We start from the raw sequence: 22390 nt of genomic DNA on the forward strand, positions 1-22390 counted from the left end.
GAGTCCATCCCAGCTGTCACTGGGCGAGAGGCGGGGTCCACCCTGGACAGGTCTCCAGTCCATCGCAGGGCTAACACAAACAACCATTCACACTCACACCCTAGGGGCAATTTAGAGTCAACAACGAGTACCCAGACAAAACCCATGCAGACACAGGGAGAACATCCAAACTCCTAGAAAGGCCTCAGATCTTCTCACTGGGAGAATGATAAATTTAATGAACTTAAACGATATCAGAAAAGTGTTTTTCACCTTCACCTTGCGCCAGCTGTCCCTTACATTATCAAAAGACACCTGTAGTTTGTCCTTTTACCACTGAGTTTTGATTTTCCACGTTATTTTGAATGATGCGTTCCAGTCCAGCAAGTATAAATAAAATCTGGATTGATAGTAAACTGCTGTCAGGACTGATTTCTACTTATTGGTTATATATAGTCATTTCACCAGCGATGAAAACAGGGTCATACTTAGGACTTATTTCAGCTGGGAAGTCTGAGAAGTGATGAGTGTTGTGTTTTGGGGGTCAGTATATCACTGTGCACAGTACAGAACAAGAACAACCCAGCTCAAACGTGATTGGCTCAAAACTGGTGGATGAGGCCAGTGACAGATGTTTACAGTCAAAGTCTTGCTTGAATACGATGGTAATTCCCCTCCTCGACCAGTCACTCACGTAGCGCTGATACTGAGACACCAGCATTCTTCCAAATCTCAGTAAAACACGTGACATCCAGTTCATGTGCGATGGAAAGGTCATTTTAGGATTAACATCTTATTTGCTCTTGATCTAGCACTGACCAGGGAAACCCTGGTGGAAGGTGGAGCAGGAAGCTGATTGTCAGTCCTGGGGGCTCAGGCCAGGGGTCCAAGGCTGTGGGGATCCACCCTTGCTCTGCATAGATGGAGAGAACAGATGCAGGTGTGGAACTTCATGACCGATGACGAGCACCAGCCAGGTGCAGACAGGCTTCAGAGAGCAATGGGAGACAGAGCAGTGATGAGTTGATCCCAGGACTGGACAAATAATCGGCCCAGGCATTTTGAGCCGAGACCGACACAGATGTTTTATCCCGAAGTGACGGAGCAAGACGGTTGTTCACCTTATTGTTGGTAAGAATCAGGGTTAACGTTGACGGCCATTTTTGATTAAGTCTTCAAACAGAAATCCTTATTAGTCTCATTTTAGCATTGAAAAGTAATTTTTACCACTTTAGTTTGCTAAATGCTAATCCATTACACTCTCTTATAACTTATAATGTACTTAGATGAGACTTATTTAACTTCATAGTTTGCTACTGACCATGATGGAGGCTGCATAAGTATCTGAGTGATGCTCCTTCAAATGTTGTGTTCTTCACCTAATTTCTAGCCACATTGTTTGTAGCATGTTGTTAGTTTTGGTGGGCTAACGCTAACTAATGACAGGAACGCATCTCATCATAGTTTCTATAACTGGTTTGTCAAAAATACATTTTCCACAATCAATATATTTAGTTGGAACTTGTTTTTCCAGATGCAGACGTAGTTAGAACCTGGACAGATGCGTCACTGATTCCCAGAGTCGACCAAACTCCAGATTCAAAGAACGGGACAGACATTGATCTTGGTAAGGAAACAGTTCTGGCGTCAGATCGATTTCAACTTCACTTGTGATTGTGTATTTAAATGTCTTTTCTTTCCCATCAGGTGGTCATTCACATGTACCGGTTGTGATTGCCGTGGTTGTCGTCATTGTAATCCTCGCAGCTCTTGGTGTTTATCTCTTCATAAAATGGCGTCAGAAAGAGACGTAAGTCAAACCTAAACCTAAATCTCTTGTTTTACGCGCTGTACAGACTTTTTCCAGGAGTCAGCTGACGTTTTGTTTGTTCTGTTAATTGTTCTTTCAGTGTCAAGTATAAAGCTTCCCCAAACACGATGCAACCAGCCTGAGAGCCTGGCTTAAAAAAAGCTGTTAATGGACATGAGAGGAGGACCAACAGGAGCAAGACCACCTCCCGCTGACACAAACCAAGTCCAACCTGAACACGCTGTTGACAGCAACCAGGACAATCTTGAAGAAGAATCAATTAGTTCTTTGCCAAACGTCTGAAGAGCTTCTCAGATGCCCAAAAATCCACAAAACCTCAGGTTGGAAAATCTCAGTCTGGACTCTCTCCACTGGGAACGGATTCTGCTGGACCAATCAGATCGCTCGGGGGCGTGGTTTAACAGTCGTCATACACCTCACCTGAGAAATTGACAGGAAATGACTTAAAAGGACGAAAAGCTGACAGTTGTGCACAGAAATAGTTCTGTGGCTCTGATTGGTTGAAGGACTGTCCAGTGGCTCTGAGACGTCTCGGCCATCGACCACTGGACATTCAAATCAAGTTCAGCTTGAAGAATAATTCATTAATGTCTCTAAGCCAAAAACACTGTACAAGATATTTTCCATGTGAAGCGACTGGAACTACTACTAACTACATTGTTGTAGTTTCATTTTAAATTATATTTATTTATTTCTAAAGAATGGACTTGTCAGAAAAGTCCACGATAGATTATGTTCCTGTCTTGGTCACAACCTGCTGGAAAAGCACTAAATAAAAAGCTGGGTACTTTTACACTGTATTTAAGATACTTTCCTTTTGTGATTTGACGTCACCATAGGAATTTATTTTTTTATTTTTTCTGTTGGCGTCTGTCTTTAACTTGGACAGATTTGTGAGTGACGGTTCAGATTGAACCTGTGCCAGTTTTAGGATTTTTTTAAAAGGTCATGGGTTTTATGGCACTTCAGGTAAAAGATTTTGTTTAATTAAACTCTGATTTACTAAAATATTTAAGTTTGTTTAAAGGTGCAGCTGGTAGTTGAAAGACACTTTAGAGGTCAGTTTACATGACCTCAGTAGCAGATGAAGTTTTACAAGTAAAAACAAAAGGAGAAGGAACACGGCTGATGTAGTTTCTCTTTGATGTGAACCTTTTGTTTGTGTTGCAGCATTAAATTATTGTCGTTACTCCAGTTAGAGTTTTAACTGCCTTCAGGTGCAGAGGTGTAGTGTAATGGATGTGGCTGATGCAGCTGTTTAGCTCACATCCTCCCAATACTACAGATATGATTCAGGGCAAGAGCGAGCGGCTCATACAATAACACTACGTATATCAGATTGTATTTATATATGTGTTGTATTGTGTTGTTTTGTTGAACTAAGACTTTTCATGTCATTTAAAATAAGATGATAAATAACCGCTGTTACTCGTACTCTGTTAGTCTATTAGCCCACGTTGCTCTTTGTCCTGTGTGATATCTTTGTGTAGATGCATTGTGTTTTCCACTGTCGTCCTGCACAGTTTTGTATCGGCTGCTTGAGTTTCCACACGTGCACTTTATCTTCAGTCCCTTGTATTGTTTTCAGTGTTGTGTCTTCATGCAGCTCCATGGTCCCAGAGGGACGTCCTCTCATTTCACTATGTGCTGCACCTGTTATTTAAAGTTGAAATGACAAAAAAAAACACAACTTTTCACCTCCTTTCACATCATCTCATGTTTTTAATGACCAATTCTGATGAGTCTTCTCATATTAAATAATTGTTTTCTGTCGATTTAAGCTCAGATTTATTTCCTAGTTCACAGCTACAAGGAGAGACTCTTTTTAAAGACTCATTATTAATGAACAGACGTCACTTGTTTGTGATTAATGTCTCCATCTAGTTGTAACAGTTGTCATAAATGGTGAAATAAACCATTGAGACCAAAACAGTTTTTTGAACCAGGCTGTAAACATGTTTAATGATGCTGTAAAGTTGGGCTTTTTAACATGGGGGTCTATGGGGATTTGCTCCCTTTTGGCGCCTCTAGTGGCCACTCGATGAACTGCAGTTTTTTACAGTTCCTCATGAGCTTCAACACTTAGAGCTGGAAGTCGCTGCTTGATCTGGACACTTGATGTTCAGTGGAAGGTCTGAACAGGACTAAATGGAAGTATATTAAGTGTTTGTGAATGTCTCGTTTTTGTGTTGCTTCCAAGTGAACAAATAAAACACACCTTCATGTGACTACAGTCTGCTGTTCTAGTACGTGATTCCTCTTCTTGGTTCTCTCCTTCTGATTTTGGGTTTGTGAAGTGTGTACAACGCGTGGAGGTTAAAAGGTAATTTACCGTCTGTCAGCTCGTAAAATTACCAGACGTGAGGAGACAAGTTTCCTTTGTTATGAATGTGGGTTCTTGGGGATGAGAACCAAATATAAGGAGACTGTGAGAGCTGAACGAGAGAGAGGGGATTTACAACTGGTCAGAAGATCTCTCAGAAATTTCACTGCCATCTCCTGCAGCTGTGTCCTGAGTCACTGTGACTAAAGCCTTGTGTTAACTTCTCAGCTGTTCAGACAAACGTCTTCTTTGGCATCCTCAAGCGCCTAAAGCGCCTTGTGTACTTTAAAGGCACTGTAGAAATTTATTAAGTTAAGAAAGTTATTATTATTAAATGGAAAAAATAATTAAAAAAACAGTCATAAAATCCTCATACATCAACATTTTTTTCCATTTTTTTCTACATAAATCCACTTAAACAACTTAAACTGTTCAAAACCAGCAGGTCAAACCTTCAGACTGACATTTAAAGAGTTAAAATTCTGAAAACTCTTTGAAGTTGTTCTAATGATTCATGAAAAAAAGTAGAAAAAAATATGAAGTGTGAGGATTTTATGGAGGTTTCTTTATGTGTGAACATTTTTGTCACAAAGGGACAAAAATGCATCATGAGAGTATGAACGACATGTGAACGTAAAAGACGCTGGATTTCAAAAGTTTGGCTAAAGAGAAGAGTCAGAGGTTTGCATGAGGCTTTAGTGTTTGTGAGGGCTTCATATTATATTTGTGTTGTTTCTTTGTTCAGTCGTTTCCAAGTCAAATGAAACACATCTTCATGTGACTACAGTCTGCTGTGGTGTTTTCCTACATGAAAACCTTCATTAACATCCCCTGCAGCTGTGTCCTGAGTCAGGATGAGACTGAAGCCTTGTGTTAACTCCTCAGCTGATCAGATCAGTTTTGTCTCAGTTTCCTCATCACATATTTCACTCATTCGTCAGTTCATGCTGTGCAGTCATTCCTAAAGTGTTAGATGCTCCTTGCATCAGACTCTCAACAACAAGCTTCAACACAGAGTTTTTATTTTATTTATTTTATTCATTATCAACAACAAAAACAAAGTCACAACAAAGTCAAAATCAGTCAGTCTCTTCACATTCAGTTCATGGACTCTGATTGGATCTTTAAATTAACTTCTAATCCTAGAGGTGCTTCTCACTGATGTAATATTGACTCATGTTCTTGAATAAGCAAATACAGAGTTAAAATAACGAGTCTTTAAATGGAAAAGTATGTCTTTTTAAAATTGTAATCACATTTAAGCCTCTCATTACAATCAACTATGTAAAAAAGTAGAATTAAAACATTAAAATATTAATTCTGTCAGATTTTAACAACATAAAACACTGACGTCATCCTGTAAAAGTCTTTAAACAAACCAACGTTCACATCAAACTTGACTAATCCAATAAAATGGAGCCAAGTGTTTCCAGAGACTTTCTCTGCAGTGTGTGGTTTCTGCAGGAAGATCTGAGTCGTGCTGTTTCTCATCTATAATGTTGCTGTTTGCTGGATTACTGAACTTTATTGGAGGAGTTCAACTGGGAACTATTTCACTGCAGAGAGGCCTGGACTCTGTCTCCACGCCTCCAGGACTTCAGGTCCATCCACACCAGGACAGCACATAAAGTAAAACGAGGCTTATAGTCTGGATGGTATATCTGTAAATGTAGTAAATCCAAAGGTCACAGAGTCACAGTCAGAAAATAATAATTAGAAAAACTGAAGGAAAAGTAAGAAAATGGAAAATACAACAACATCAATGAAACATCTACAAAGACTCACATAAACAGACTTTCCAGCCTTGAGTTTCATTGATGGATCAAATGTGTATGTGATGGGTTCACTATTGTTGATCTGGACTTTTAACTGACGTCCTCCAAATGATTTGTCCTGCAGGACAGAAATGAAACACAAGAAGAAGAATGAGAATCAGAGACAGGAACAAATGAATGTTGGTGTCTATTAAATCTGTTGAATCAATATTTTCTATGAAAAGAAATGACTCTTAAATCAACATCACCTGATCAGACTCGTTTTTCAGACAGATATAGTAGTCGTTGGGATTAACAAACACAGTGACGTCTCCTGACGTCTCCTGAGTGACTGAGCTGCTGCTGTTCTGTGTTTGTTCAGGTTTGGGAGGAGACGACATCCACAGATTAGTCCTTTCACATCAGTCAGCTTCATGTTCTATCTCTCAATCATTCAGAGAACTTTTCATCATTAAACATAAATGTGATGAGGAGGTAGGACCTAGAACATGAGGAGCTTTAGAAACCAATCAAAGACAGACAGACAATGACAAGTCTTTCTGCTCTTAGTTAACATCATGTTTCTAGTGGGAGGTTTGGAGGAGAGAAGACAGAAAGAGAAGATGAGATTAACAACCGATCTCCTTCATGAATGTTCTTTTATTTTTACTTCTCCTCATGTGAATCAATAAGAGGAAACAAATAAACCACAGGATGTGAACACTGGTTACTCATCCATCCCGCTGTCTAAGAGTCTAAGTTTCTCCATCTTCCTGTGCTGGAGTAGATCTTTACTGTTTTCATCTTTCTCCAGATATCAGCAAGTCCATGTGCAGCCACATCTGAAGACCTTCCCTACCACAGTGATGGGGGACAGGAGGCGCAGTTTCAGGCCCAGCTGGTATGAAATCCACCCCTGGATTTAATATTCTGTGATGAGGGGCTCAGTCTTTTGCTATGCATTCCACCATTTTAGCCCAGCAAATCTATGAGTGACTGTATGTGACTCACCACTGCGTTTTAGAAACTGGGGAAAAAAAGCCACTGAAAGACACGAAGGTTTTTCAGTGCAGACAAAGAGAGAGAATACGTTGAAACAATTAGTGAAGAGCTGTTGCTTACAACTAGTCAAAACATATCACAGAGACGACATGATGAATCTGAGGAATCTAACAACAAAGGCAACTTCAGGGAAACTCTGGACACAATCATGATGTGGTTGTTAAACACAGATTGGCCACAATTCATAACACAAAAAATACAAGTAAAACAATTCAGAATGAGGTGCTTGATTGTTTGGTCAGAGATCGTTGAAGAGGTAAAAAAATAATGAATTCTTCAGTGTCACGGCAGATGAAACAAAAGATGCGTCAAATCAAGAACAGATTTTTTTCATACTCTGTTACTATTACAATGGAGCCATTAAGGAGAGTTTCCTACATTTTGAATGTGCAGAGAGGCTTAATGCTGCAGGGATTATAGAAAAAATACTCCACTTACTGGAAAGTCACTGCAGTTCACTGCAGTTCACTGCAGTACACGCTGTCTGAATTTAGTGCTAGTGCTAGTGCTGTCAAAGCTGTCCCAGAGGCAGAGGAGCTATTTGCTTTGTTACAGAGTCTCTATGTTTTCACTTCTGGATCATATGTGCATCCCAAATGGCTCGCTCTACAAAGGGAGATGTACGGCAGCACAAGAGCACTCCAACATGTCTCTTTTTAGCTCTAACATAATGGATAGATTAGCTCCTCTTAAACAAGAGGGGATAAATGTTCTGAGGCCTGTGGTCTTCTGGCCCAGACTGACTTAGAATTTGCTGTGCGTCTGGTTACACTTTGTAAATCATTTGGGGAAACAAAGCTTCTTTCTGATGTGTTCCAGTCACCAACCGTTGAAGAGCTGTTGATTCAGTTGAAGCTTTAGTTCACAGTTGGAATGATTTCAGGCAGGAGTCATTCTTTGATAACTTATGGGATGAAGTGTTTAATATTTGTTGATCAGAGGGAGCTAGAATGTGATATAGAAACATTTTTCTATCCTGTCACTGATTGCATGCTTAGTTAATTAAGCGACCAGTTATGGGCTGATGCTTAGTATCCGATCTCTCAACCCCAAAAGTGATGCATTTTTAAAAGACGCCACTTTGTATTTGATCATTTGTGCGATGCAAACATTGATGACCTGGGACTTGAGTTGCATCAATTTAAGAGACTTCTAGAAAGGAAACTACACTGTGGTGTACACTGCAAATGACAGTCAGCATGATTTTCAAGTCATCAACTGTTTAATGAATTCTAATATTATTGAACAAACCTCCTAATGACAACAGTATTTTTCAAAAATAAAAAACTTAAAATGCACTGTTCCAAATTATTACGCACAACAGAGTTTTATAACATTTTACAGGTTGTTAAGAACTGAAAATGCTCATCTTTTGAATTTGTAGAATTAGGGTCATATTTACTGAATGCAAAAGCTATTTCAATCAAAAACATCTTAACATATGTCAAGTTACATTTTAACATAGGACCCCTTAAGTGATAGGAGCTTCTCAATTCTTGCATCCATTGACCTTGTGAGTTTTTGGAGGGATTCTGCTTGAATTTCTTTGCAGGATGATAAGAGGTCATTTTCACACCTTCAGGGACCCTAAAGAGTCCGACCAGCTCTCTCCCCATGATTCCGGCCCAAAACATGACTCCACTATCTCCTTGCTGACGTTGCAGCCTTGTTGGGACATGGTGGCCCTCCACCAGCCATCCACTACTCCATCCATCTGGGCCATCCAGGGTTGCATGGCACTCATCAGTGAACAAGACTGTTTGAAAATTAATCTTCATACATTTCTGAGCCCGCTGCAGCCGTTTCTGCTTGTGAGCATTGTTTAGGGGCGGCCGGATAGAAGGTTTACGCATAACTGCAAGCCTCTGGAGGATCCTAGACCTTGATGTTCATGGGACTTCAGAGGCACCAGCAGCTTTAAATATCTGTTTGCTAATTTGTAATGGCATTGAACATGGAACACCCTTCTTAAGTAGTTTTTTACAGTGGGCTCAACTGGCAAACTAATTATCACAGGTGTCTGAGATTGATTTTAGTGATCAAAAGAGCCCTGTGACACAATACCATCCATGAGTTTAATTGGAAAACAGAAAATGTAATCTTGTTGCTGTTTGCTGGATTACTGAACTTTATTGAAGGAGTTCGACTGGGAACTATTTCACTGCAGAGAGACCTGGACTCTGTCTCCACGCCTCCAGGACTTCAGGTCCTCCCACACCAGGTCACCAGGTACAGTAAAATGAAGCTTATGGTCTGGATGGCAGAACTGTAAATGTAGTAAATCCAAAGGTCACAGAGTCACAGTCAGAAAATAATCATTAGAAAAACTGAAGGAAAAGTAAGAAAATGGAAAATATAACAACATCAATGAAACATCTACAAAGACTCACAGTAACAATCTCTCCAGCCTTGAGTTTCATTGATTGTTTAAATGTGTATGTGATGAGTTCACTATTGTTGATCTGGACTTTTAAGTGACGTCCTCCCAGTGGTTTGTCCTGCAGGACGGAAATGAAACACAAGAAGAAGAATGAGACGCAGAGACAGGAACAAATGAATTTTGGTGTCTATTAAACCTGTTGCGTCAATATGTTCTATTAAAAAAATTGAGAAAATAGATTTTGACTCTTAAAGCAACATCACCTGATCAAACAGGTTGTGTAGACTTATATATTTGGTCTCGGCATGAATGAACACAGCGATGTCTCCTGACGTCTCCTGACTGTCTGAGCTGCCGCTGTTCTGATTTGTCAGAGAATTGTGAAGATGCGTTTGTTCAGGTTTGTTTCTCTCTGACTGGGAGGAGACGACATCCACAGATTAGTCCTTTCACATCAGTCAGCTTCATGTTCTATCTCTCAATCATTCAGACTTTATTAATGAAGCACCTCAGTCTCCAGTTTCCTCTTCAGTGTCTCCACTTCTTTCTCAGCTCTTTCTCTTTTCTTCTCCTCCTCTTTGAGCTTCTTCTTCTTCCACTGAGAGTGAAGTCACATAAAGAGACATGATTAGAAACATTTACTTTGATTGAGGAACATGACAAACTGATTTGGTTCTAAACTACTTTCTTATTATGGAATTAAAAGATCTGGATTCAACATGAACCTCTGTTTCCAGCTCCTTTATTTCTCTCTGATGTTTCTCTTCCTGTTGGTTGATCTGCTTCATTAACTGGTAGAAAGAAGAGATGAAGACAGATTTAATTCCTGATCAGTTCTGTTTAGTGTTTCTCTGAGATGTCATTAAGTCTTGTTCATGATTTCATTGTTTTCTTTCTGAACTATTTATTGAAGTGAATCAACATCATAATATATATATTTCATGCTCCACTTTTAAATCTCGACATTTGCACTTTTAATGGTTATATTTTTTTGTTTAGTTGTTTTTGAGGAAGATCATTTCAATTCTGAATGTGTTGCACATATTATATTGAAACTGACAATAAAGTTGACTTTGACTTCTTTCTCCATGTCTATGAGCTTGTTCTTCACCTCATCTTTTATCTCCTCCATCTCTTTGTTTCTGGTCTCCATCTCCTCCTGCAGCTTCTTCTTCTTCTTCTTTAGTTCATTGACCTGAGAGAAGGAGAAAACCAGCAGTTGTATCATTTCACCAGTAGATGGAGCAAAGACACAGTTGTGTTGATCAGAGGTCAGTCCTCAATAACACAATGATAGTGTTTATGTGTGTGTCTCTACATGTTTCTCCATCTCTTCAGTCTTGTTCTTCAGTTCTTCTTTGGTTTTCTGCAGCTCTTCTTCAATCTTCTCATATTTCTCTGTCAGCTATCAGACAGACAGATGGATGATGATCAGTCAGCAGGTTTACTGATCAAACTTTCTTCAAACTGATCAATCTAAACCTTTAATGTTTTACTTCTTGTCTCTTACATTTTTTTTTCTCCTAAAAGTTTCTCCTTCTCTGCTTCATCTCTGGATCTTTTCTTGGTTTCTGTGTAAAATCAAAGCAGTTGAATTCAACTAGAAAAGACGTTTGCTGGTGTTTTATATCATTAATGTGGTGACTCATCTGTAACTTACTGGTTCTATTTTGTCTCCACACAAAGAAGACACCTGCAAAAATAACCATGATGCTAACAGCTAAGCTAACAGCCAAACCAGTGTTGATGGGAACAGCAGCATCATCTGAAATGAAACAGACTGAGTCTGACAGAGTCAAGACATTTCTACACAGTCACACACACAACCTGTGTCAAACTAAAATGTTGTCATCATACACTTCAACACAAACATGTTGTGAAGATCAAACTGAAACTAATCCCTGATTTATTTCACGTAAACCAAGAAGTGATCCACTTTCATCACATTGATAGAAACATTTCTCAGCACAGAACCTTGAAATTAAGTTCTAATCCTAGAGGTTCACCATTCATATATGATATTGGCTCATTTCCTGACAAAAAAACAAAAAACAAAAAACAAATACACAAATTTAATATTTCTGTTTCATATGTTTGATTTGATTCTCTTTTTCCACTTTCAGGACTGGTCTGAAAATCTGCTGATATTCTGTTAATATATGTACAAACTCAAAGATGTTGCAGGCTGTGAACCTTGTTTACTGAGACTGATGAAGGCTTGGTTTGGTTGGATGGTTTCCCAGAATTCTCAAACAATTAATACTTCACATTATAATAAACAGATTGTTTCTAACAACCATATTTGCTCCAACAAAGATCTACATAATTTACCTTTACAGTAGTGAGTCAGGAGGAGACAGAAAACCAAACCAGTGATGGTTATGGGCAGGAAGTGAAGGAGCAGGCCGTCCATCTGAAGAATCAGAGAGTCCTGAAAATGAAGCAGATTGTGCTCTAAACGAATTCCTAAAGGCAGTGAGGTTGGATATACTAAGGAGCAGGAGAGGAAGTTCCATCCATCAAATATTTCTATCAAGTGAAACAAATAATAATTGAGGCAACCAATCGACAGATACGTAAAGATTCAGAACTGAGACTGACCAAAGGAGAGACTGGCAACAGAAACAGGCTGAGGTATCAAAGGCAGATTCCAATTTATTCTGTCAGACTGTAAGAAACACAACAAAGAAGCGTCAGTGTGACGGCACACAAACAAAAAGAATAAATGCTGAACCTCACCAACACTCATTTCATGATAGTACCAGCTACAATCCACCAAAAGAGGATTCACCGATAAATATATTAATATATCAGTTAACTAAAGTCAGACTTTAACCATAAACCATTCATTCTTACTTCGTTGGTCACAGCCCCTCTACAAATCCAGGCATGTCATTGTTTTATACTTTCAGTTTTCTAAAACCCTCATCTCTCTGCTGTGTCTCTGTCTCTGTTACATACCGATCAGGAAGCTGGTTCTGACTCCATCAGAGGAGGAAGGTTGAGGGACGTCTGGAGGAGAGGACCCACAAGAGGACGATCGGCAGAGACACAAATGGACAGATGGAAAACAACTGAAAGAGGTAAGAAGGAGGAAATGGAGGCAAATGATTTACATACCTGAAACACTTCTCGGGAGTGAGGTATGTCAGAAACTGGTTAGGTCAGTGCTCAGTGTCTGATCGGATGAAGACAACAAATTCATTAAAAAAACACAAACACACAGCAAGTAAGACAGGAGCAAACTGTTGACTATTGACAGTTCACTTGCTGCAACTGCCACATTCCTACGTCATGCATCACATTCTGTCCTCGTGAACCCTGCTGTTGTACACATTGTTTTATACATTCACAGTGGGAGCTGGGGAGGGAGCACAGAGCTAAGGATGGCTGATAGATGGTGTAACACAGGTCACTATCAAAGAGCAGCTCTGTTGTAAGGACATCAAACCTGCTGCAGACAGTTTGTGTGCTATCATTTGGAAATTGACAGCTGGGATAGGCATATTTAAATTTATGTAAATTTAAGCATTATCATTTGTATTACAATATTTATTTACCACATTTATGGGTAATGTCATTGTTTTAAACTGTGAAAATGTTTCTAAAAATTTTTAAAAAAATGTAAAACAGACAAAATCTATATATTTTTATGAGAAAGTAATTTTCTGGTGCCCCAACTGCTGGAAGACCCTTCAGTCTTACCTCGTGAGTGACAGCCCCCCCATTGTTGTATAATTTTACTTTTCTAAAATCTCTCATCTCTCTGCTATGTCTCTATGTCTCTCTCTCTATTAATTTATACTGAAGAAGCATATAATTAACAAAAAAAAAAAAAGGACAAAACAGGTTGGGTGTCATACAGGGATGGCCTGGAAATGACACAGAAATAAAAAAAAAAAACAGTGATTTAGAGCTGAGCACAAACACAAAGATGTTTTTTTTATATTATTTAACCCTAACCCTAGGGATACTAAGGAGTGGGCTAACAAAATGGTGAGATGATTAATTCCATGGCGGGTGTAGCACCCGGATACTCAGCTGTACAGGGTTCATACAGGGAAGTAGATTCCACCACCCACACCTTAACGACAGTCGACCAAATGTTGAAACCCACTCATTCACTAACAGTCAGCATTTACTGCAGCACCATCACTCACAGCAACGTAGCAGCTACAATCCACCAATAAAATCATTTATATATCAGTCAACTAAAGTCAAATTCACTCTCATCTCGTTGGTGAAAGTCGCTCTGAAAATCCTGACATTGTTGTATTAACTTTTCTAAAACCCCTCATCTCTCTGCTGTGTCTCTGTCTCTGTTACCGATCAGGAAGCTGGTTCTCACTCCATCAGAGGAGGAAGGTTGAGGGACGTCTGGAGGAGAGGACCCACAAGAGGACGATCGACAGAGACACAAATAAATAAAAGGACAAAAGAAGGAAAGAAATAAGCAGGAGGAAATGGAGGCAAAGGATTCACATACCTGAAACAGGTTTGCTGAGTGCTCAGTGACAGACACTGATTGGCTGGAAAAACAAACACGCCCACATCAACTCAGCTGTTAACGGACAAAGTCTCATACTTTCACTTTTGTGCCTTCACAGTGAGTTTAGATGCTGCATATGTGAACCCTGCTGTCAGGATAGTTTAATACATTCACATCATCAGCAAAGATGATGAATTAAATTATTACAAAGATTATCAGGACTAATGTGTTTACATGTGAAATGGCGACAAACACAAACAGAATTCCTGCTCAAAGAATGCATTGGAATTCAGTTCATGTGTGGACATTTTTTTTTTCTCACTGATACAAAACATACAAATAAACTCAAGTTTCTACCAGTGATGAACGGGCCCTCACACCCTCCTGACTGAGCTGGACCCTCGTCCAGACTCTACAAAGTCTGTAGGACAAGTTCATTGAAATACAACGTCTGAAAATGGACCCACTCCATAAACCTAACCTGGTCGGGACCTGGTTTTACTCATTGAACCTCAAGTTTCTCTCTGTCTCCGCCCTCTTTCAGTCACACACGACATTTGATTTCCTCTTTCATTCTGTCAGCAGGTGAGTTTTGGCAAAGTCTTGTTCTGACGTCTGTCAAAAATCATTAAAAAAATCAGAGTCAGTAGCTTTATCAGAAGTCCATTAGGACCAGTAGGAGGCGACTTTTTTCATCAACATGTCCTTTTTACAATGATCCCGTGGATGAAGGTGCAGCATTACTGCACAGAGAATTAAATATTCATCTGAGATGTTTTCAGACTGCGCATTGATGTTTTTAGCATTTCCAGACAATTATCTTTTTGAGCCATACCATCAGAATCTGTTGGGACAAATGAAAAATAGACAAATAAATAATTGTATGAATAGGCCTTAAAAAATATCTATAGGCCTATAACATTTTATAAAGATGCTTGTGTGTTGGGGGGTGGACTCAGAGGATGAGCCCCTCCAGGGATTCCCTCAGACACTGGCCTCCAATATTCTGGTTTAGGGCTCCTCTGCCTCCGTTAGAGGTGGAGGTGCTGGACCACCACCCATCTGCCTTCTTTCTGTTGGCTGAGTAGAAGTCTGTGTTAGTTTAAACAGGCTGGATTATTTAACAGAACATGATATAGATGAGAAGACATTTATGTGTGTGAAAACAGCATCATGTTGGGGATAAAACAACTGCACAGTCAAACAGCCACTTAATATTTACTTACAGTGTAAAACATGATCAGAATGAGGTCCCTCCATGAGGTCTGACCTGTTTGAACAATGCTTTTATATTTCATCTTAAGCTGATGCCAAGTGCACTTCTCCCCTGCGGGATTTCACCCAAGAAATAAATGAATATGCTCCTATTTGAGCAGTTTCCTCTGTAATATTATTGTGATTGTAAAGGACAACATTTAAACTTACTCACTGACCCGAGCAGCAATGTTCTCCGGCACCGTCTCCCTCTCTTTTGCACCTCTTTCTAAAAACGTGTTGAAACTCTCCGTATCAGCGCATTAGGATTTCCACTTCGTAGCCCTCCTCTTCCCCGTTGCCATGGTGACTCGTTGAATCGTGGCTCCATTGATGCTGTTTTTTGATAGTTGTGGTGCACGCGCTTAACTCCGGGTTAAACTACTCCGAGTTCATTAAACCAACTCAAATCCGTTGTTCTGGAACCGGAAACTCAGAGTTTTCTAACTCAGAGTTCAGGATTAGACTCAGAGTTTGTTGAACCTGCTTTGTGAAACAGACTCCAGGTCAGTTCACTGTCAGGTTTAGAATATTGAGGTGGTAGGAGGCGAGGACCCAAATGCAGGACAAATGAGGCAGGCAGGACTCCAGGGGAAAAGGGCTATTTAATAAATAACAAAAGGTGCTGCACACGGCATGAAAATACAACAATCAAAAAGGATCATGACATAGCATGGAGACAAGGAACGTGGCATGGAGAAAACAACACTAACAACACAACAGAGAACAAAGGGAAAGCAGGGCTATAAATACACAAGACACAGGTGAAACTAATGAGGGCGATCACACCAGGAGAAAGCAACCAACACGCACAAGGCAACACAGACAGGAAATCTGAAACTTAGCAAAACAGGAAACACAAAACATGACACAGACATGACAGAAACACAAGGAGGCAAGACAGGCAGGAAACTAAGAAACATGACAAAATAAAACAGGAAACTCCAAAACATGATCCACAGAAGAAAAGACAGAGACAGAACCATGACATTCACTGACTCTCTTTCTCCTGAAGGTGGTGCTATGACCATCCCTGAACGTGGCCTCATAAATACATTCAATACTCTGACTCCTGTCAAACATGTTCAGCAACATTAGCCAACGTGGATGTGAATTATGTCAACGTCCTGTTTTTATGGGGAACTCTAAAGTGTGAGGTGATGTAACGTCCAGACCGTGTGAGAGAGACTCAGGTTTTAAGACATTTTTAACCGTTTAACTATTTTTAACCAACAGTTTGAACCATCTAGCAAAATGGCCGACGTCCTGTTGGTTTCAGTGAATCTTAGCAGGACACATGTGTGCATGGAATTTCATGGCCATGAATAAAATGTAGTTCATGGGGCTTTTATTTATTTATTTATTTATTTATTTATTTATTTCAACCTGATGGTAAATGCAGCAAAATGACGACATTTTCACCAGAAATTGCAGAATCTCAGAATCAAAATCATCTTCATGGCCACGTATGTTTGGACATATGAGGAATTTGTTGTGGTGGTTGGGACAATAAACATGAGACAGAATCTCCTGAACTGTCCTGACTTTTTTAGCATGTTAAGTCTGAGCATATTCAGGAAACAAAGAAAGACATAAACACACTATGCTTCATTTTGACGAGGTTTTTCTGATTATCTTTATTACAATTTGTGTTGAACTCATTGTGTGTCTCTGTTGTGTTGGATGACATTTGGTACAAGAGCTGAATTTGTCTTTAACTGCTGAATGTGTTTGTTCCTGTTTATTTTGTGTTAACAGCATCAGTCTGTAACCTGAGAATTTATACGTATCCACTCCATTAAACACAAGAGGAACTTCTCACTTCTTTCAAGAATAAAACTACACAGACAACTTTTGTTTTGTGTGTGTGGGTCATGGTTCAGTCCTGTATCCTTAATCCTCATCCGCTACCGGTACCAGGGTCTGTATCCTCACCCCAGAGTTACATACAAACAATATAAATAATAACCAAACATAGAGAACTGGCAGTTTTAAGTTTTTATTTTAATATTGTATATAATATATTTTATGTGCACTGTTTATCACACACACCAGGCAATAAATGGAAGAGTATATCTTCATTTATTCAATTGTAAGAACATTTAAGCTTCTCAAAGTAAATGTGAAAAATCTGTATCATTATCTAGTTCATAAATGATCATATGTCTTTATTATATAAATATTTACAGTCCAACGTGTCAAAAAATAAAGGTAAAACACTCACATATTAATTCTGTCAGATTTTAACAACATAAAACACTGACGTCATCCTGTAAAAGTCTTTAAACAAACCAACGTTCACATCAAACTTGACTAATCCAATAAAATGGAGCCAAGTGTTTCCAGAGACTTTCTCTGCAGTGTGTGGTTTCTGCAGGAAGATCTGAGTCGTGCTGTTTCTCATCTATAATGTTGCTGTTTGCTGGATTACTGAACTTTATTGAAGGAGTTCAACTGGGAACTATTTCACTGCAGAGAGACATGGACTCTGTCTCCAGACTTCCAGAACTTCAGGTCCTCCCACACCAGGTCATCAAAGAAACGAAAGTAGCTACTACAGTCTGGACACCATATCTGTAAATGTAGTAAATCCAAAGGTCACAGAGTCACAGTCAGAAAATAATAATTAGAAAAACTGAAGGAAAAGTAAGAAAATGGAAAATAAAACAACATCAATGAAACATCTACAAAGACTCACAGTAACAGAGTTTCCAGCCTTGAGTTTCATTGATGGATCAAATGTGTATGTGATGGGTTTTTTATTGTTGATCTGGACTTTTAACTGACGTCCTCCCAGTGGTTTGTCCTGCAGGACGGAAATGAAACACAAGAAGAAGAATGAGACACAGAGACAGGAACAAATGAATGTTGGTGTCTATTAAACCTGTTCCATCAGTATTTTCTATGAAGAAAACAAATTTCGACTCTTTAAGCAACATCACCTGATCAAACTTGTTTATGAGACAGATATATTTGCAGTCAGGCCCAACGACTACAGTGATGCCTCTTAATGTCTTCTGACTGTCTGAGCTGCTGCTGTTCTGTTTTTGTTCAGGTTTGATTGTCTCTGACTGGGAGGAGACGACATCCACAGATTAGTCCTTTCACATCAGTCAGCTTCATGTTCTATCTCTCAATCATTCAGACTTTATTAGTGAAGCACCCCAGTCTCCAGTTTCCTCTTCAGTGTCTCCACTTCTTTCCCAGCTCTTTCTCTTTTCTTCTCCTCCTCTTTGAGCTTCTTCTCCCACTGAGAGTGAAGTCACATAAAGAGACATGATGAGAAACATTTACTTTGTTCAATATGTCTTCACTACTGTCATGAAGTCCACAGAAATAAATATGTCTTTAATTCAGTTTATCTGTCATCAGTATGGGTACAATCGATGCTTACAATGTGGCAAGATAATTTCGGGGAAAACAGGGAATACTAGCACCATAATGAAGCACCTCATCAAGCACAGAACAAACTTCAGGGTGGAGAATTGCACTGTGTTTAAGAAGCTGGCTTCTACGATACCAGCGTCGTTGTCATCATTTCAACATGACGACATGGCGCAACTGTTGATAACTTCAGGTAATATATAAATGGTTACTACTATATTAGGTTAATACTAGGTTAACAGTACTCACCCTTTGTGTGTTAAAACATTTATTGTCAAGTAAGTCTTTCTACCTAATTATTAAGTTAGCACCCTACTCAGTCACATCTGTCAATGCTTTGTTCAGTGGTTAGGTTGCCGGTAGTTTTAGCTTCTGTAGCAGATTAATTACCTAGGTGGTTAATGTTAAGGTCCAACTACGACCACTGAAAGAACTGTTGAAGAGGACTTACTGGTCAGTGGTTACTGGTCAGATTCAGAGTATTGGTTGTGATGTTTAAAATTACACAGCCCAAATAATATTTTGTTGTACATGTTTGTACAGTTATTCAATAAATATTTGAGCACTTTTAAAATGTATTCATTAAAAAAAAATTTTAATGGGGAGGAGTGGTGACATTTACACAACCAATTGCTTTCTTTTCACGTGATTAATATCAAATGAAGTTGAAAAAAGTATCGATCTCTGAAGGGAGGCGTCCTCACCAGATGACAACGGCCACCCTACAGAAGAAACAAATTTTGGCCGCTTGTATCCGCGGTCTTGTTCATTACCCAAAGTTGATGACTATAGGTGAGGGTTGGAGGATAGATCGACCGGTAAACTGAGAATTTTGCCTTCTGGTTTAGCTCTCTCTCAACAACAATCCCCTTCTTTGCTGCAGACGCCACTTCAGTCAGTCTGTCGATCTCCCGCTCCATCCTACCTTCACTCGTGAACTGCATTCCCAGCAGACCCTTACTATTAATTTGGGCCTACCAGTTCTGTGCAGCATCTCCCCCATGCCAGCTGATCAAACACACCACCAGGTGGTGATCCATCGAGAGCTTTGCTCCTCTCTTTGCACGAGAATCCAGAACCTACAGTTGCAGGTCAGCTGTCATGGGAACAAGAGTACCGATGAACAGCCTTATTTTCGAACATAATGTGTTATGGACAGACTCCAACTCGCACAGAAGTCCAATAACTGAACACTGCTCAGGTTCAGATTAGGCCGTTCCTCCCAATCACGCCCCTCCAGGTCATGCTGTCATTGCCCACATGAGTGTTGAAGTCCCCTAGAAGGACAATGGAGTCCCCAGTTGGGTCACAATCCAGCGTTCAACCAAGGCTTCCAAAAAGGGTGGGTACTCTGAACTGCTGTTTGGCGCATAAGAGTCATCAAGAGTCAGGACCAGTTCCATGACCCAAAGGCGCAGTGAAGGAACCAATTAAACATAACAGCGCCACATCAAGAAATGAAACAAACTCATAAAAATAAGAAAGCCGAGGCAAATAAACAAACTACAAAACCAATGAAAAAATGGTGCTTAACCTATCCAATATCACTCAAAGGAGACTAAACCTACCTACCTGCAGATAAAGGAAGAACAACAGTTGTCATCGACACAGACACATACGAAAAATAGATGGAAACACTTACGCATACGGAATACTGAAAAAGACCCCACAGAAGAAAAGAAAAGGACTTTTGAAATCATTACTAAAACCTTTACTACAAAGTAACAAAATAACGCGGGACGCATACCAATACCTGGTACCCACAGCCAACATCACCCCCCGGATATAAGGAACACCAACAATCCACAAAAAAGACACCCCTCTTTTCAGTTCAAAGGAATCATATACAGACAGACAGAAGGTTTTAAAATGGGAGCTCTACTATCAGCAACAATGAGCAGTTTTTTCATGGAGGACCCACACACTGTAAACCCACACTCCGGAAAAGATTCGCTAACGACATCCTGGGAAAAATAAAAAACGGGCAAACACAAAAACTCACAGACCACCTGAACACTATGGAGAACACCGGAAACATAAAATTCACACACAAAGAACAAAACAGAACCATATTATTCCTTTACCTGAACATTCACCACAAAGAAGACGGCAACATAAAAATCACAGTTTACAGAAAACCCACTCACACGGACCAGTACCTCCTCTGGACATCAGAACATCCCACAGCACACAAACTGTCAGTCATCAGAACACTGGGCCAGTATCGTCATGGAAGATAAAGACAGACAGGAGGAGGGAAGTCACACCCTGGTGGTGGTAAACTACATCAGTAGTCACAGCTGCCCTGGGGCAGGCTGACGGACACCTGACTGCCAATGTGCACCTACGGCCACTCCAAACACCACCAACATCACTCACTCGCAATCATACACCAGAGAGCATGGTGGGTTAAGTGTCTTGCCCAAGGACACAACAGACAGACTAGGGATAGGGCGGAATTGAACCGCCAACCTTTTGGTTGCTCTACATTCTGAGCTATTAAACAACAAGTCAAAACCAAAGACAATAAACAAAAAGACAGAAGAACAAAACACACAAACAGATGACCAAAACAAAGACTACATATGCATACCATACATTCAGACAGGTCTGGCAGGCCAGCAAGCTGATAAATGACATGTAAGCAACATGTCGGATGGCGCTTCTGAGGAAGACTCGACACAGTCGAAACTGTCAAGCAGGTAACATGAACATCTCCTCATGATATTATGTCTGAAGATAAGAAAATCATAATATAAACCCTTTTATCCATCCAGGAGGACCCCAACTTGCAGGCAGAGTGTCTTGGGGAAAGCAAAAGCCCACCCTGGCCCATCACCTCTCTCCTGGAGAAACTTCAGCAAAGAAGAGAGTCCAACCCCCAAGGACTTGGGTTCCAGAGCCGACACAATGTGTTGAGGTGAGGCTGATTATATCTAGTCGATAATGCTCAACCTCTTTCACAAGCTCCAGCTCCTTTCCCGCTAGAAAGGTGACGGTTCACGTTTCGAGAGCCAGCTTCCATAACCAAGGATGGGGCTGGTACACTGTCTCTTGGTTTTTCTTGTCATTCAGGGTCTTCTGAACAGTTCTTTGTGTGGCCCTTCATCTAGGACCATTCTGACCTGGGAGACACTACCAGGGGCAAAATGTCCGGACAGCATAGCCCCGGGTCATCAGGGCACTCAAACTCCACCACGATAAGGTTCAATGAGTAGATCAATAGACTATAATATATTTGTGTCATTTACTGGTCTGATCTCTAAGAACTAAATAATTTTCATGTAAACATCTTTTCATACAATTTCATGTAATAAACATCTGAGTAAGAGTTGAAACATATGAGCTTGTTCTTCACCTCATCTCTTATCTCCTCCAGCTCTTTGTTTCTGGTCTCTAGTTCCTCCTCCAGCTTCTTCTTCTCCTCCTTTAGTTCATTGACCTGAGTAAAAAGGAAATGAAGTCCAGATTGTTAACAGTCAGACTCTAACTTGTCCAGAACATATTCTCTACTATCTACTGTGTGGATTTTAAATGCTGTTTATTCCTGTAGTTCTATCATTTGACCTGTAGATGGAGCAGTTGTGTTTGTGTTTGTCAAACTCCACCAGTAGTTCATTAATAACAGAGAACTCAGTCTCTCTGAGATTAGAGTCAAATATGTGAAGGTTTCTGTATCTGATCATATAATTTCTTTGTGTGTTGATCCAGCAGGTGGTCTAAATCATACCAGTCTATTGGAGTTAGGAGATAGGACAGAGTATTCTGGCTGGAACATAGTCAGACCTTCTGACCTTCTAACAAGCAGAGAGAAGATGTTGACCACCAACATCAACCTCCTTAGAACAAGACAGTGATCTGAATATTAAATGAAACAGAAACACATTGAAACGAGAACAACAAGAATCTGATAGAAGCTACTAACCTCCTCCAT

At 39.9% G+C, this 22390-nt stretch overlaps 1 protein-coding gene and 1 long non-coding RNA gene across 2 annotated transcripts in view; both read right to left on the minus strand.

Annotated features, from left to right (window-relative positions):
• The window catches only part of LOC125016210 (butyrophilin-like protein 2), a gene marked incomplete at its 3' end in the record, with an annotated part of 58673 nt that extends 44981 nt beyond the window's left edge, over positions 1–13692 (minus strand). The window contains exons 1-4 of the mRNA XM_047598532.1: positions 13656–13692; positions 12450–12507; positions 12291–12341; positions 11931–11997 (exon numbers count right to left, since the gene is read on the minus strand). The remainder of the gene's footprint in view (positions 1–11930; positions 11998–12290; positions 12342–12449; positions 12508–13655) is intronic.
• Positions 13693–17448: 3756 nt separating this feature from the next.
• LOC125016710 lies at positions 17449–21861 on the minus strand. Its single transcript, XR_007113738.1, has 4 exons — positions 21815–21861; positions 18015–18322; positions 17771–17878; positions 17449–17646 (listed from the first exon to the last, which is right to left on the minus strand). It is a non-coding gene; the product is annotated as an uncharacterized LOC125016710 (long non-coding RNA).
• Between the last annotated feature and the right edge of the window lie 529 nt (positions 21862–22390).

This window comes from Mugil cephalus, chromosome 1, assembly GCF_022458985.1.
Source record: "Mugil cephalus isolate CIBA_MC_2020 chromosome 1, CIBA_Mcephalus_1.1, whole genome shotgun sequence".
In the NCBI taxonomy this organism is placed as follows: domain Eukaryota; kingdom Metazoa; phylum Chordata; class Actinopteri; order Mugiliformes; family Mugilidae; genus Mugil; species Mugil cephalus.